The 16,276-nt window shown below is 42.5% G+C and overlaps 1 protein-coding gene across 1 annotated transcript in view; it reads left to right on the top strand.

Annotated features, from left to right (window-relative positions):
- The first annotated feature begins 12,356 nt into the window (after window positions 1-12,356).
- The window catches only part of LOC105524749 (chromosome unknown open reading frame, human C21orf62), a 20,376-nt gene continuing 16,456 nt past the window's right edge, over window positions 12,357-16,276 (top strand). The window contains exon 1 of the mRNA XM_011960141.1: window positions 12,357-12,438. The gene's annotated coding sequence lies outside the window, so the exon portion shown is untranslated. The remainder of the gene's footprint in view (window positions 12,439-16,276) is intronic.

Below are 16,276 nucleotides of genomic sequence, written 5' to 3'. Positions count from 1 at the left end.
GCCTCCCAAAGTGCTGGGATTACAGGCTTGAGCCACCACGCCCGACCCATAAATCCCTTTCTATACATCTATATATAGCCTATCAGTTCTGTTTCTCTAATACATTTTATTTCTGACTTCTTCAATTACTTCTTCTTTAACAGCTTTAATGAGACATAATTCAAATACTACACAATTCACCCATGTAAAGTGCAAACTTCATTGGTTTTAGTATATTCACAGAATTGTGTAACCATCAGCACAATCAATTTTAGAAGCTTTTCATAACCCCAGAAATAAGCCCCATATGCATTAGCAGTTATTCCCCATTTCATCTCACCTCCAGCCCTAGGCAATCGCCAATCTACTTTCTGTCTCTATGGATTTTTCTCTTCTGGACATTTTATATAAATGAAATCATACCATATGTGGTGCTTTCACACTGGCTTTTTGCACTTAATGTTTCAAGGTTTATCCATGTGGCAGTATGTATCAGTACATCATCCTTTTTCAGTGCTGAATAATATTCCATTGTGTGGATATACCACATTTTATTTATCCATTCATTGGTTGATGGGCATGGGTTGTTGCCACTGTTGGGGTATGATGAATGATGTTGCTATGAACGTTCATGTACAAGTTTTTGTGTGAGCACGTGTTTCACTTCTCTTAGGTACATACCTTCCAGTGGAATTGCCTGGTCATATGGTAACTCTATCTTTAACCTTTCAAGGAACTGTCAGACTGTTTTCCAAAGTGGCTGCACCATCTATTACAGGCTGGGCATCCCTAATCTTCAAATTTCACATCCAAAATATTCCAAAATCTGAAACTTTTTTTTTTTTTTTTTTTTTTTTGAGACGGAGTCTTGCTCTGTCGCCCAGGCTGGAGTGCAGTGGCGCGATCTCGGCTCACTACGAGCTCCGCCTCCCGGGTTCACGCCATTCTCCTGCCTCAGCCTCCCGAGTAGCTGGGACTACAGGCGTCCGCCACCTCGCCTGGCTATTTTTTTGTATTTTTTAGTAGAAACGGGGTTTCACCGTGTAGACCAGGATGGTCTCGATCTCCTGACCTCGTGATCCACCCATCTCAGCCTCCCAAAGTGCTGGGATTACAGGCTTGAGCCACCGCGCCCGGCCTCCAAAATCTGAAACTTTTAAAGCACCAACATGATGCCACAAGTGGAAGATTTCTCACCTGACCTCGTGTGATGGGTCACAGTCAAAATGCAGGTGCACAATGATGAAGATAACGTGGTTAACACTGCAGAAAATTTGCCTCTAGACGACATAATGAAAATGTGTGATGGGCTCATTGAAGGACCAGAGCACCATGCATTCATAACAGAAGAAGAAATCATATCCGGTTTATAAAGTCAAACAGGGACTTCTAAGACAAGAACAATTTACGCTTGACATTTATGCTTTAATGAGGCAGATTATTCTGGAGGAAATATCTTTAAAAGCCATCCAGCAGAATGCCTCATGAGCCCCAGAGGACCCACTTCCTGGTCTCTCAATTGCTTCTGAAGTTTCTTCTCATCTAAAAAAAAAAAATACAGTGCACAGTAACCTTTTCATCAAAACACAGCATCGTAGGTGGAGACAGGAAACCTGCTGTTGTTTGTTGCTACTGCTGTTTAGCAGCTGATCCAGCTATTCCAGGAATGCTACTGAGAAGCTTGGTTGCCCTGAACACATTATGTTTTTTCACTGTATTTATGGCATTCTATATTTTCTTTTCTTTTCTTTTCTTTTTTTTTTAGTATACTTTAGGTTCTAGGGTACGTGTGCACATCATGCAGTTTTGATACATAGGTATACGTGGGCCTTGTTGGTTTGCTGCACCCATCAAGTCATCATTTACATTAGGTATTTCTCCTAATGCTATCCCTCACTCTTCCCCCTCCCCACAATAGGCCCTGGTGTGTGATGTTCCCCTTCCTGTGTCCAAGTGATCTCATTGTTCAGTTCCCATCTATGAGTGAGAACATGCAGTGTTTGGTTTTCTGTTCATGTGTTAGTTTGCTGAGAATGATGGTTTCCAGTTTCATCCATGTCCCTGCAAAGGACATGAGCTCATCCTTTTTTGTGGTTGCATAGTATTCCATGGTGTATATGTGCCAAATTTTCTTAATCCAGTCTATCATTGATGGACATTTGGTTGGTTCCAAGTCTTTGCTATTGTAAATAGTGCCACAATAAACATATGTGTGCATGTGTCTTTATAGTAGCATGATTTATAATCCTTTGGGTATATACCCAGTAATGGGATTGCTAGGTCAAATGGTAATTATAGTTCTAGATCCTTGAGGAATCACCACACTGTCTTCCACAAAAGTTGAACTAATTTACACTCCCACCAACAGTGTAAAAGTATTCCTATTTCTCCACATCCTCTCCAGCACCTGTTGTTTCCTGACTTTTTAATGATTGCATTACTAACTGTGTGAGATGGTATCTCATTGTGGTTTTGCTTTGCATTTCTCTGATGACCAGTGATGATAAGCACATCGTCGTGTGTCTGTTGGCTGCATAGATATCTTCTTTTGAGAAGTGTCTGTTCATATCCTTTGCCCACTTTTTGATGGGGTTGTTCGTTTTTTTCTCATAAATTTGTTTGAGTTCTTTGTGGATTCTGGATATTAACCCTTTGTCAGATGGGTAGATTGCAAAAATTTTCTCCCATTCTGTAGGTTGCCTGTTCACTCTGATGGCAGTTTCTTGTGCTGTGCAGAAGCTCTTTAGTTTAATTAGATCCCATTTGTTTATTTTGGCTTTTGTTGCCATTGCTTTTGGTGTTTTAGTCATGAAGTCCTTGCCCATGCCTATGTCCTGAACGGTACTGGATGGCATGCCATATTTTCTACTGGTCAGTACTCATGTGCAAATAAGTGTAAGAAAATGATTTTTATTTATTTATTTATTTATTTAATTTATTTTAAGCAGAGTCTCACTCTGTCGCCCAGGCTGGAGTGCAGTGGCATGATCTCGGCTCACTGCAACCCACCTCCTGGGTTCAAGTGATTCTCCTGCCTCAGCCTCCCAAGTAGCTGGGATTACAGGCCCGTGCCACCACGTCCAGCTAATTTTTTGTACTTTTAGTAGAGATGGGGTTTCACCATGTTAGCCAGGGTGGTCTCGATCTCCTGACCTCATGATCTGCCCTCCTCGGCCTCCCAAAGTGCTGGGATTACAGGCGTGAGCCACTGCACCTGGCCAAAAATGATTCTTATCACTAGCATATACATTCAGAGCCTGGAATAACAGTGATGCCAAACAGCAATGTCCACATGGGTGACTGAGATAGTGACACTTGCTTTCGGATGGTTCAATGTATACAAACTGTGTTTCATGCAAAACATTATTTAAAATATTGTACAAAACTACTTTCAGGCTATGTGTATCAGGTGCATTTGAAGCATAAGTGGATGTCATGTTTAGATTTGGGTCCCATCCCCTATATATCTCATTACGTACATGCAAATATTTCAAAATCCAAAGAGCATCTGAAATCCAAAATACTTCTGGTCCCAAGGATTTTGGATAAGGGAAACTTAGCCTGTACTTCTTATCTTAAATGTTTATTTACTATTCAAATAATTTTTACCTCGTTTTCCTATGGTTTTATTTTTTAAAACTTATTAATCCCATATAGACTTCATTCAATACATAGTGACAACCTATATTTGGATTTTCCTCCAAATTCATAGCCAGTGATTCCAAATTATTGCTGAGTGATCCTTAATCTCCTCAGTAACGTGTATTTTCTTCTTTTATATATCAATTCAAAACAACATTTTTTAGACACAAGGTCTCACTGTGTTGCTCAGGCTGGCCTCGAGCTCCTGGGCTCCAGTGATTGTCCCAAATAGCTGAGACTACAGGTGTGCACCGCCACCTGTGGTTACAGTCTGCCTCTGTTCATGTCAGTACTGCACTATTTCAGTGACTGCTATTTTGGTTTTTGTGTTTTGTTTTTTTTCTGTTTGTTTGGTTTGTTTGTTTGTTTGCTTTTGAGACAGAGCCTTGCTCTATTGCCCAGGCTGCAATGCAGTAGTGGATCTCAGCTCACTACAACCCCCAAATCCTGGTTCAAGGATTCTAGTGCCTCAGCCTCCCAAGTCGCTGGGATAACAGGTGCCTGCCTCCACATCCAGCCAATTTTTGAATTTTTAATAGAGACAGAGTTTTGCCATGTTGGCCAGGCTGGTCTTGAACTCCTGGCCTCAAGTGATCCACCCACCTCGACCTCCCAAAGTATCATTTTGTTTTAATAAGTCAAATGACTAATCCTCCCTTATCATTCTTCATTTTTTGAATATTGTCTTTATCATCTCATTGAACTTCGGAATACTTGTATCAACTCCTTTGATACTTGTATCAATTTCCATTGGATTTTTAAAATCACTCTTGAATTAGCTCTCTAAATTAATTTGAGAGAAGTTGTTCTTTCTGGCTGGGCACAGTGGCTCACACCTGTAATCCCAGCACTTTGGAAGGCTGACACAGGCTGATTGCTTGAGCCTAGGAGTCTGAGACCCCTATGGGCAAAACTCTGTCTCTACGAAAAAATATAAAGATTAGCTGGGCATGGTGGTGCATGCCTGTGGTCCCAGCTACTTCGGAGGCTGAAATGGCAGGATTGCTTGAGGCTAGGAGGTCGAAGCTACAGTGAGCCGAGATCATACCACTGCACTCCAGCCTGGGTGACAGAGCGAGACTCTGTCTCAAAAAAAAAAAAAAAAAAGTTATTATTTCTACAATATTTAATTATTACACCTTGAAACATGCTTTTTCTGCAGGAGAAATTCAAACTACAATTTCCAGTACTTGATGATTCGTTGGCTCTGTGGATTAAAGAAGGAAGAGTCAAAATGTTTCTGAGATTTTGGGTCTAAGAGAGTTTGGGACTCAGAAAAGCTTCATAGGAGCCAAAAGAGCATTGCTAAGGGTTATCAGAAAGAAGAGGCAAGAAGAGTGTTACTCTTAAGGGTGGAAAAACAGCTAATGTCTCAAAATTCCCAGAAGACAGATTCAGCCATACATAAGAAATTGTTTTACATAATAGAGCTCTCCAAAAATGAAAAAAAAAAAAAGCTGCTGTGTAAGGAGGCAAGCCTTTCATCTCTGAAAGCATTCAAACTGAGGATAGATTACCAGTAAGTGTCAATAAGACAGCCCTCTTATTTCTAATCATCTGTGTTGAGTTTATTCTCCAAGCAGGGGTGATCTTCATATAACTGAAACAAGTGACTAGAACTCATGAAGAAGAGCAGGGTTAAGGACAACACTTTAGGGGCTGCTCAAAAAAAGGAAAAATAGGCCAGGCGCCATGGCTGATGCCTGTAATCCTAGCACTTTGGGAGGCCGAGGCGGGTGGATCACTTGAGGTCAGGAGTTTAAGACCAGCCTGGCCAACGTGGCAAAAACCTGTCCATACTAAAAATACAAAAATTAGCTGGCTGTGGTAGTGCTTGCCTGTAATCCCAGCTACTCGGGAGGCTGAGGCAGGAGAATCGCTTGAACCCGGGAAGTGGAGGTTGCAGTGAGCTGAGATGGTGCCACTGCACTCCAGCCTGAGCAAGAGAAGGAGACTCCATCTCAAAAAAAAGAAAGAAAGAAAGAAAGAAAGAGAAATAAGAGCCCAAAGGAGAGAAAGAGACAGAGAGAGAGAGAGAGGATGTGACCAGTAAAATAATATAAGCACCAGGAAAGTTACAGATTCATGGATGACAGTGGAGGACCAAGGAAAGGTTGGCTAATAGTCAGGTACCACAAATAAGAGAAGTACAGTAAGGCCAAGCAAGTTGTGAGAGGACTTGGAGAGTGAAGTTCCAGTAGATCTATGCAACAGTGAAATGACAGCTAAGTGGCACTCTAGAGCCAAGCGACAGTTTATGCATTTCAGAATGAGGAGGCCATACACATCTGAAGTCCAAAAAGCCGACAGCAGGGATTAAGAGATAGAAAGTACAGGAGATTCCTGACATTTATGCTTTAATATCTGTGGTTCTTACCATTTGTCACTGACCTCTACGGTCCAAACCGTGTTGTAATTTTTAAATTTTGCCAAGGCACACACTGGAATCACATCCTCTGAGAAACTGCCGCACAAGAGTGAGTCACTTATTTGGAGAGCATGCCTAGTTAGCTGCCAACATCTGTATCATATCATGCCTTTGTTATTCTCTGCTAATCGTACATGCTGTAACTATCGTGAAGTGAGAGGGACTCTGCTGCTTTGTAGATTCAGATAAGCTTATGGGTAATGTCGCCACTAAGACGACGTATGATGACTACTTTAGTTCTTTAAAAACCATCTAAGGGACTGAAGATACCACTTTGACGCTTCAGGTATTCTTCCGGATGCAGGTAATTCCATACAAGGGGTACCCTAAAAAGAGGGATTTTCAAAGCTCTAAGGATACATTTCTTAAAATTATCAAGATCAAAATTCTACTTATTGGAAGAGGTGAGGCCATCACTAGAGAAGAAATGCAGGAGTTGGGAAGGGCTGCTTTTAGCTCACAGGTAGAAGAATGTATTTCAGAATCTGGAAAGAAGAAAGAATGTGGCTTAGCCTGATTTCCCCAGAGAGTAGAACATCAGAAAAGCATATATACATATACATATATGCAAGCACTATATTGGGAACTGCGATGCTTGGAAGCAAGAGTGAGGGAGAGGGAAGCGGTGAGAGGCAGCCCAAGGTAGGTTCTTGCTTAATTCCGTGAACCATTGAGAAGGCACAAGGCACGCATCTCAAGACTGTCTGTCTGGGTTGAGAAAGGAGGAGGCATTTCTCCACCAGCTCGAATCCCCCATTGGTCAGAGGATCACTCCATGGAGGCATTAACTCCCTGGAACTTCAGGTTGCATTCATGAGACTACTAAGGAGTGTTTGTAGCGTCTGTCCCAGGCTGCAGAGATGACAGAGAAGGCTTCGGATGGGAGGTGAGAGGTGCTTGCAAGTGAGTTCTACATACTGCTGGTCAGGCTCATGGCAGAGCTGTCACTACAGTGGCAGCTGGAATCAAAGACAGGTGTGCCTGAAAGGAGCTGAGGCAGTGCTTATGAGGTGTCTGATTCAACATGTTCATGTTCTAAGAAGTACATGGGTGTGAGCAGGATGGTGAGAAAGCCCTGGTCTGATTCCTGGCTCCTCTCAGACGCAAGGCCGTCTCACGAGGCTGGTGATGCCATGACAGGAGTGAGTATCTGATACAAGTGGAGAAGAGTTATCACAGCCACTGGGCCAGAACTGCCAGGAAGACTTCCAGGATCACATCAGGGGTTCTCAGGAAACCAAGCATTAGGAATTCTTAGTTCTCTGCATTTTCTCCATGAGTGCCTGCACCCTAGAGTGGATGCTGAGGAAGCAGACCATGAGAGGACCCAGAGTGGACTTTGCAGAGGGCAAAGGTCATAGGTAGGGGTCACCCCGGTAGGGGTCAGGGCAGTGTGGATGCAGCAGGGCAGAGAGAGCCAAGGGTGGATGGAAGAGGTAAGGCCAGAGGCGCTGATATCTAGAGACACCGTGAGGATGGAGCAGGGAGAAGGAACACACGCAGAGCCCTGCGCAAGCTCTGGGGCAAGGCTGTGAGGTGAAGACATGGGTGCTGACATCCTGCAGTGAGCTGAGAATACAGATGTTGAAGTTGCCAAAGAAGGAAGGGGAAGGGAAGTTGGGAAGGAAAGAGAGACCCTAAGATGACTCCTGAAACTGCCCCGGATGGAAGAAACAGTAATAGAAGACACTGGTAGTGATTTGCAGGCAGTTAAGTAGGGGGTGGTAGAGACTCCAGATGAGAATCCATGAAGAGAGGGTGTCAGAAACAGTGGAATTTGAGGCCTTGTGGTAAAAGATTTTTTTTTTCTTTTTCAGAGACAGGGTCTTGCTCTATCGCCCAGGCTGGAGTGCAATGGTACAATCTTGGCTCACTGCAGCCTCGACCTCCTGGGCTCAAGAGATCCTCCCACCTCAGCCTCCTGAGTAGCTGGGACTATAGGTGGGCACCTCTACACCTGGCTAGTTTTTTGCTTTTTGCAGAAACAGGGTCTCACTATGTTGCTAAGGCTGGTCTCAAACTCCTATCTTCAAGTGCTCCTCCCATCTTAGCCTCCCAAAGTGCTGGGATTACAGACATGAGCTATCATGCCAGGCCCGAGGTAAAAGATTTTAAGGAACACATGCTAGTGAACAATCAAGTAATATTTGCTTCACTGCAGACTTACACCAGACGTTATTTCCGGAAGATCAGCTGTAGAGGGGGGTATGGGTTTTCACTTTTGCTTAATACATTGGATATTATCTGAATGTGCTATCAGAAACCTGCATTGCTTTTATGACAAAAATAAAAGGAAGAAAGAAAACAAAATTGGTCAAGGACAAAGCTAGAATTCCATCTCATTGTGAATAAACACTTGTCCACCACCCGTTGGCTCCACAGCTGAACAAAACAGGCAGTCTGAGGTGTGGTTTTATTAACCTTCCCAATACTCACTGCTGCTAAATCAACTTAAACTGTGTGACCCAGTTAACACAAAGAGCCAGTGGAAGTAAATGCTTTAAAAAGACAAGGAGATATAAAACCTGGGGTAAATGTTTAACATGCCATACACAGAGACCGAGCCACATTCCATCAGCAGCTGCATGTTTGGCCTTCAAGTTTCCAGGGAAGTACCTGGCTCTTCACGCTCTTTGCCTTCAGCCAGGAACCCCACTAAGCAAGAGGTCCTGGAAGGCATCTGGGTCATAAATAGAGAAAGTGACAAGGAGTAATCAATATAATAGCTACCATTACTGGCTGCCTTCTTTGTGCAGTGGTTTACACTAAATACCTTATGCTGCTTATCTTAGTCATTAAAATAAAGGAGTAGAAGAGACAATACCAGCAAACTCCTACTTACGTTGTATAGTAGGTCATTCTTGCCTTGCTATAAAGAAATGCCTGAGGCCAGGTAATTTATGAAGACAAGAGGTTGAATTGTTTCATGGTTCTGTGGGCTGAACAGGTAGTATAGCAGCATCTGCTTGGCTTCTGAAGAAGCCTCAGGAAACTTACAATTGTGGAAAAGGTGAATGGGGAGCAGGTGTGTCCCATGAGGGAAGCAGGAATAGGTGTGGGGAAGTGTCACACACTTTTAAACAACCAGATCTCACGAGAACTCACTATCATGAGGACAGTATCAAGCATTCAAGAGAAATCCACCCACGTGATCCGATCACCTCCTATCAGGCCCCACCTCCAACATTGGGGATTACAATTCAACATGATATTTGGGTGGGGACACATATGCAAACTCTGTCACCTTGTATTGGCCAGAATGAAAGCACTAGTATATAATGCAGGGTTCTTGGTTACAGGCAACAGAGTCTACTCCAGCTGGTTTGACCAACCAGGAATTTCTTCAGATGTGCAGATACTTCCTTGAGTCATTGGAAGGACTGAAGAAATGGATTCTAGACTGAACTCTGAAAGTCACCATAGAATTGGACCATGATGGGAGCTACTACCTGATCCACCATCAGGAAGTTGCTGAATTAAGAGGCCACATTCTCCAACAGGAAGTTAGTGCCACAGTTCTCAGCTCCTGAGCCATGTCACATGGGCCACAACCAGTCCACAACTCAGTCAGAAGGCCACCCCCACCACAGACCGTGCCATATCTGCTGAGACCCTGGCCAGGAAGAGATTCCCAGTACTGTCCTCTCTCTCCTCACTTAATTCATTCCCAAAGTCTCAGGGTCCTCTCTCCACATGACTTCGTTCTGAGTCAAGTATAAATAATAAAACTTAAATTCCATCTGAAACCTCAGCTTCAGGAGACGCTGGTGTGTTGAATTATAGAGATTTCCAGGCTCTACAGTAGAGGCAGGCAAGAGAGAAAGATGTAGAAACAGAGGATGAGTACGCCAAACCATTGGATTAGCCACAGTTGCCCTGGAAAGTTGGGGCACTCGGTGTATCGTTGGCCAGCCTTTCCCTCCCTCATCTTCAGGTATCCAATGCACATATATTATCTCATTTTTTCCTCAGTTCTACCTTTCAACAAAGTATTATTATACCCACTTTATAGATAAGGAAACTGAGGCTTATAAAGTTTAAATAATGTGCAAGAAGGTAACAGACTCAAGGTTTGAACCAAGATCCACTTTGCTGTTCTCACATGGTAGAATTTATACATGTGCTTTGCTGAAACTGATCACTAAACAATAGCAGCCTCTCTCTATTCTCAATTCCCTTTATCCTGGCTGTGATTCACTAGCTTTCCAAATGGCTGAATAGGCCTGGGACTCTTCTACCTCCAAACCTTTGCTCCAGCAATTTTCTTAGTTACTTGAGTTCCTTTATTCTGTGGGCCCCCCGAGAAGCCATTTGTGTCAGGCTCTCTGGGTGCAGAAAGGAGGAACGATTTATCATCAGCTTGGATCTGCAATTCATCAAAGAATCACTCTATTAGGGATTGTTGTCCTTTCCCCCACAACTGACCACACAGATCCCAGCCATCCTTTAAGGCCTAGATCCAAAACTACCTCTCCACAAGGACTTCACCAGTCTCCCTGGCAAAGGCTGACCTTCACTGAGACTCCCCTGCATTGTGTCTATACCTCCCTTCAAACATTTCCCAGACACAACTGATATAATTGCCCCTTCTATAGTATAACTCCCTTAAAGACAAGAACCATGACATTGATCTCTGTGCCCCTTAAATCTGCTGGCACAGTGCATGTGTATGGTAAGGATTCACTAGATGAATAATAAATGAATGAACGAATTTCCCTACTGAGGTGCTCTCTTCTTTAACATATTGGAGAATCTGTATCTGGGTAATTACAAATCAATTGCTCCAGTCTCTTAATGCTTTTAATTAGCAAGATTTTTCTTTATCTCAGCAGTCCCCAACCTTCTTGGCACCAGAGACCGGTTTCATGGAAGATAATTTTTCCACAGACAGGTAGGGGTAGGAGATGGTTTGGGGATGATTCAAGTGTGTTACATTTATTGTGCACTTTGTATTATTATTGCATTATAATATATAATGAAATACTTATACCACTCACCATAATGTAGAATCAGTGGGAGCCCCGAGCTTGTTTTCTTGCAACTAGACTGTCCCATCTGGGGGTGATAGGAGACAGTAACAGATCATCAGGCATTAGATTCTCAGATGGAGCATGCAACCCAGATCCCTCGCATGCACAGTTCATAATGGTTCACAATAGAATAGCATTCTCAATTTGCTGGTATGAGAATCTAATGCCACGGCTGATCTGACAGGAGGCAGAGCTCAGGTGGTAATGTGAGTGATAGGGAGTGGCTGTAAATACAGATGAAGCTGCTTCTCTTGCTTACCCACTGCTCACCTCCTGCTGTAGCATGGACTGGTACCAGTCTGTGGCCTGGAGACTGGGGTCCCCTGCCTTATCTTTTTTTCCGGTATTTAGTGAGACCTCATCAGTTGTTAAGGCCCAGGTATTTATCTTCCCTTAAAATACATATATTGAAACCTAATCCTCAATGTGATAGCATAGGAGGTGGAGATGTTGGAATGTGATCAGGTCATGAGGGTGGAGCCCTTATGAATGGGATTAGTGCCCTTGTAAGAAGCTGAAAAACCACAGTTGTCTCCCTTCCACCATGTAAGGACTCAGCTAGAAGGTGCCATCTATGAACCAGGAAGCACAGACCCTCACCGGAAAACAAATCTGCCTTGATCTTGGTCTTCCCAGCCTACAGAAATAAATGTGTTGTTTATAAGTTACCCAACTAATGGCATTTTGTTGTAGAAGCCCACAAGGACTAAGACATCAGTTAATGTGCATAGAATAATTTTTACCTATTTATTGGTTTTGTGGCTTCTCATTTTTTTTTTTAAATGAACTTAAAAAAAGAGAGAGAGAGAATAATGTCTATCTTTAGAGTTCAAATGAGGTTTTTTTTTTCCTTTGGAACAACTACGATGGGACACTTTTTACAGTAATGCAGGCATTTACCATAAGTAACAATTCATCAGACCAAAAAAGGTGGAATAAATCATGAAAGTAAAAGTATCAAGGAATCTCCGTACTCTACATTTAATCCATTCAATTTCCTGCTAAAGTAGAATTTCTTCCCTTCGTGTCAATCCTCTGGGATCAGCCTACAGCAACAGTCTCCTCAGTTTCTTCTAGAAACTTCAGTTTAGAACCCCAAAAGAGCGGCTAGAAGTCACCAAGGCAGGTTCTCTCCTGCGTGTAGTTAATGAGACTGGTAGGCCAGCCGCTTCCTCCTGGTTGCCATGGAAATGACCAGGCCGCTGGCCCTCTGAAGACGGAAAAGAACAGCAAGTGCAAGACCACGCATTCCACCCTGGCTTGCAGATTAAACCAGCTGTCAAGCCAGGGTGAAGGATCCGTGGCCAGGCAGAGGTCTGTGGAGTGGAGAGGCAAGGCCTCACGATGGAACTCTGAGATGTAAGTAATTTCTCTGTTCCTCTTTTTTAAAAAGCATGCCTAGTCTGACAGTTTTTAAGAGCTTCAGAATTTCTGCTGCATGGCAGGAATTGTGACGGTTGGAAGAACCATTATCAGGGTCACCTTCTTGTTGCATTTGCATTTCCTGAACATAACGTACATGTATGAGTGGCTTTCACTATGAAACACTATTTTAGGCTTCCAGGCATATGAATTCCTCTTTACTGAGATCCTGCCTTGAAAATGAAAGATTTTCAGTGCATTAAGCAAATAATGAAATGGTCTTCTCATTTAAACCCTAAAAAGATAAACTCACTTAAGGCTAATATAACAGAAAGCTCCTTGAAATCTTGTCTCTATTTTAAAACATCTGGCTAGACTTTTCCATCAGTCTTCAGTGGTAAATAACAATTAAGGAAAAGAGATATCAGATCTGATATCTCTTTTCCTTTTTGTGATCGCAAACAAAGAAAAGTGGGAACTCCCAAAACATCGGCTGATATTGTTTCTTTGCTCTGTTTTAATAGTATTATATTTACTGCCTATTTACACACCAGGCTTTATAGAGTTTGCTGACTAGAAAACAAAGAGACAAAAGAAAGTAAGTTAAGATGAGCGTTAACATTTGGATTGGATAGTTCGTTTTTTAAAAAATTGGTCTTTTATTCAAAAGTGAAAAAGCATGATAAATAATGTAGCAAAAGGCAAGATGAGGAGGGGAATGTTTTAACTCAAAATGAGTAGAACATATACAGTCTTGCATATATTTCTTCGTTTAATAAACATATTTCTGGAAAGTTTTTAGCACAAAGTATGTTGGTGTATACTGAGGACAGGAAATGTTTCAAAAACATTGTGCATAATATTTATTAAAAAAACCCATCCTTAAAAAATACCAAAAAAAAGATCTCATTTGTTTGAAAATTTTTTTACCAAAAAGAGCCATCCTTGAGAAGTTTTTTGCTTTTTTTTTAGACTAAATAATGCAATATGTTTGGAAAAAAAAAAAGACTTTTCATTACTTTTTTTCCTGACAGAAATTGGGCATTTTCTGAAAATAACAGTTTCAATAAAGTATTTATGGAAATGAGTGCTTTTCAAGAGCTGACTTGGATTTCTCAGCTTTCTTTTCCACACTAATATTTTTCACTGCTTAAAGCTGCTACATTATCAGCTTTTAAAATTCAGTGCCCAGTGGCTTGTGTCTGTGTCTGTGGGAGCTAGTAGGTCAATAGGCCCCAGTGGGAAGAACAGGCAGGCCTCACAGTTCTGTGGGCATGGGACCAAGGGGTAGCTGTGCGAAGCTGTGGATGTGAACCCTGGTGATGCAACGAACTGAGTGTCTACCAAGTCACTCAGGGGAAAAGTCTGAAGGATTTGCACTCATTGCCTAATTCACTCTCTCATGGACTGTGTCAAGTAGAAAGGTACAGTAGCCACATATTCTAGTTAGGACTTCCCAGTGGCTCACTCTCTGAGAATTCTTTGTCCCACATTCCATACCTATGTTAGCAGAAGCAGCACTCTGCTCATATTGTCCTCTATTCTGATTATGAACTTAAGAACAGAGATTTCTTTCTTATGGTTCTGGAGACTGGGGATTCCAAGGTCAAGGGGCCTGCATCTGGCAAGGGCATTCTTGCTGTTTCATCCCATGGTGGAAGGTGGAAAGGTAAGAGAGCATGGGCACACACATAAGAGAGACAGAGAGGAAGGGGGTCAAATTCATCCTTTCATTTGAAACCTATTCTCATGGTGACCAACCCACTCCTCAATAACAGCATTAATCCATTCATGAGGGCACCACATCATAGCATTTAGCATGAGGGTTCTATACACATATAGGTTAAAGGCCACAGCATCTAGTAATAGAATACAATGCATGGAATCTCCCTTGAATAGACCCAAGACCCTGGGGTGGGAAATAGCACTGTAATTTCCACCATGACTCTTCAGAGTATAGTTGGCTGGGTTCAAATTTTAGCCATTATTAACTAGTTCTGTGACCTTGGACAAGTTATTTAACCTCCCTGTGTATCATTTCCTGATATGAAAATGGGACCATATGCAGTGGCTCATGCTCGTAACACTAGCACTTTGAGAGGCTGAGGTGGGATCAGGAGTTCGAGACCAGCCTGGCCAAAATGGCGAAACCCAGTCTCTACCAAAAATACAAAAATTAGCTGGGCGTGGTGGTACGCCACCTATAATGCCAACTACTCGGGAGGTTGAGGCAGGAGAATCGCTTGAATCTGGGATGCAGAGGTTGCAATGAGCTGAGAGAGTGCCGCTGCACTCCAGCCTGGGTGACAGACCGAGACTCTGTCTCAAAAAAAAAAAAAAAAAGGGGGGGGGCCATAATATCTACCTGTAGGATTACAGAAAGGATTAAATAACATAAAATGTGTGAAACACTTAAGTACCTGGCACAAAAAAAAAACACTCATTAGATCTTACTATTAGTGAATAAAAATATGGATAGTTCCTGATATCATTCAATTTTCAACATACAACATACATGTATCACATTTTATATTTTAAAGTATATTGCCTCTTTATCAATGACAATTTGCTATATTTAGCTAGCTTAGCCTTGGGAACATGGGGCTGAGGAATGGTGAGTTATAGATACAGTAACATTTCTCATAGGAGTCTGACCTTCCTTGTGGATCAGGAGCTGTGTGTTTGGCATGTTAAGTTGGAGACGTCTACTAGACATTCAGAAAGAGCTATCAGATACAATGTGGGACATGTGAACATGATGCAGTCAGGAGGTAGAGATATCTCTCAGTTCACCATCAGCATCTAGGTGGTATTGAACTTCACAGGACAGCATGCAGGCACCAAAAGAGTGGACGCACATACAGAAGACAGCCATGCACTGAGCTGCGGACATGCAACAATAACAGGGAAGAAGATCAGATGCCAGCCAAAAGACTGAGAAGGAGTGGCCATTGGAGGAGACAGAAAACCAGGAGAAGGTGACATCATGGAGGAACAGAAAGCTATTCACTCAAAAAGAAGGGAGGAGGCAACCAAGTCAGATGCTGCTGGGAAGTCAAACAAAATGAGACCAGGAAATTAATCACTGGATTTAGTATGGGGGTGGTGGGATTCACTGGGAACCTGATGAGAATGGTTACAATAGAATGATCACAGAAAAAGTCTGGTTTTTGGGAGTGGCTTAAAAATCTAACACAACTAGGTACTAGGCTTTGTGTGATAACAGATTGGCTTGCAAAACCGTTTTTTTTTTTTTTAATTTATCTTACAATAGACTGATGCTGCACTCTAAGAAAAGCAGGTTTGAGTCAAACAAGAACTGTCACCTATTCCCCCAGCTTAATAATAAAATGTCATGAAAGAGGAGAGATTTGAAGACAGTATGAGAGATGAAGGTGGTTTCTTAGTGGATAAGAAACAGAAATCATCCCAAATACAGAGGGCGGCATAAGCAGCATGAGGGGAATGGGGTCCAGATTGGAGAATAAGAAAACACAATGCGGGCAGGTGCGGTAGCTCACGCCTGGAATCCCCACACTTTGGGAGATGGGAAGATCTCGAGGCCAGAAGTTGTAGATCAGCCTGAGCACTACAGTGAGACCGTGTCTGTACAAAAAATTAAAAACATTAGCCAGTGGTACGCACCCATAGTCCTAGCTATTCAGGAGGCTGAGCTTGGGAGGTTTGCTTGAGCCCAGGAGTTCAAGGTGACAGTGAGCTACTGCACTCCAGCCTGGGTGAGGGAGCAAGACCTTGTCTCCAAAAAGGAAACAAAGAAAGAGAGACAGAAAGGAAGAGAGGAAAGAAAGAGAGAGAGAGAGGAAGGAAGGAAGGA

This window comes from Colobus angolensis, unplaced genomic scaffold (genome assembly GCF_000951035.1).
Source record: "Colobus angolensis palliatus isolate OR3802 unplaced genomic scaffold, Cang.pa_1.0 Scaffold506, whole genome shotgun sequence".
In the NCBI taxonomy this organism is placed as follows: domain Eukaryota; kingdom Metazoa; phylum Chordata; class Mammalia; order Primates; family Cercopithecidae; genus Colobus; species Colobus angolensis.
The sequence above is the reverse complement of the archived record's forward strand: the minus strand, read 5'-3'. Positions and strand labels throughout refer to the sequence as shown.